Here is a 1,209-nt window from a genome sequence, read left to right on the forward strand (position 1 = left end):
GAAGCTATATTTGAGCAAGAAAAATCATGTTACATGTGTCTGGGATACCACGGAGACACCAATGCAAGCAATCACTACCAGCTGAAGTTTCTTTGATATTGTAGTTGGATCTATTAGACTCATCACTCAGATGTGAAAGAGTAGTTATATCCAACATTCTTACTTGTGTCCCTCTTACAGTACTCTCAACAAATGGATCGCTTGATCTGTTCTACTCTACTTTACTTTCTCTTGATAACGGTGTGGTATTGACACAATTCATATTGCTGATAATCATCACTTACATCGAAACCAGAGTATAGCGGTCAACTATCGTCAAGGACCCATTCACCATTTCCATTCCTACCGATGGAAAAGTTTTATTACATTCATTTCTTTCTCCCTTCTAACTTCTTCATTCTCACATTAAACATTTTTTATTTAAAAAAAAAATTAAATGTGAAAAGGGAGAGAAAGAAAAAAGAAAACCCTTAATTTTGAAAACTTATCAAATACTCTTTGACCGATGTAAAGAAAGGTTGAGAATAATTTATTCTCACGTCTCTCTTTGAACATGTTGGATATATATCTGTCCTTCACATATCGTATTATAATCATATCGTATCGTAAAAACTTTATGGTTATATCCTTCCCTAATTTATCATAGCCTTAACGTCCTTAGACATATCATAGTTGTGTCGTTAACTGAACGTACCTTAGTCATAACGTTACAGGAACGTATCCTAACGCTATCGTTCTATCAATCTATCATAATCCTGTCACTTTCTACCCATAACCTAATCGTATTGTTTTATGAATCCATCGTGACCATATCTTTTTTATCAATCTGTCATACCCATAACACTTCGATACGTAACCAAACCATAACGTTTCATGAACATGTCTTACTCCTATCGTTACATTATGTTTAGTGCACCCTTCTCGTATCCTATCTTAAATATACCATTGAACACATGGTACCGTAAGTATTATCATTCAATTCACATATTATAACATATCATAAGCATATCGATTCACAAACATTTCACACATATCAATATATATGACACTTCCAGAACCACGGGCACAGTCAACATCAAAATATAACCATACGGATGGTAAGGCCACCTACCTGATTAGCTTAGGCTGGTGTCCCCAATTTATCCTTAAGAAAGTTCGATTTGTCCTTTGAGTCAACCTATATGAACATGACATCAATTTCAATCATTT

Source organism: Cucurbita moschata, unplaced genomic scaffold, assembly GCF_002738365.1.
Source record: "Cucurbita moschata cultivar Rifu unplaced genomic scaffold, Cmos_1.0 Cmo_Scf00207, whole genome shotgun sequence".
In the NCBI taxonomy this organism is placed as follows: Eukaryota; Viridiplantae; Streptophyta; class Magnoliopsida; order Cucurbitales; family Cucurbitaceae; genus Cucurbita; species Cucurbita moschata.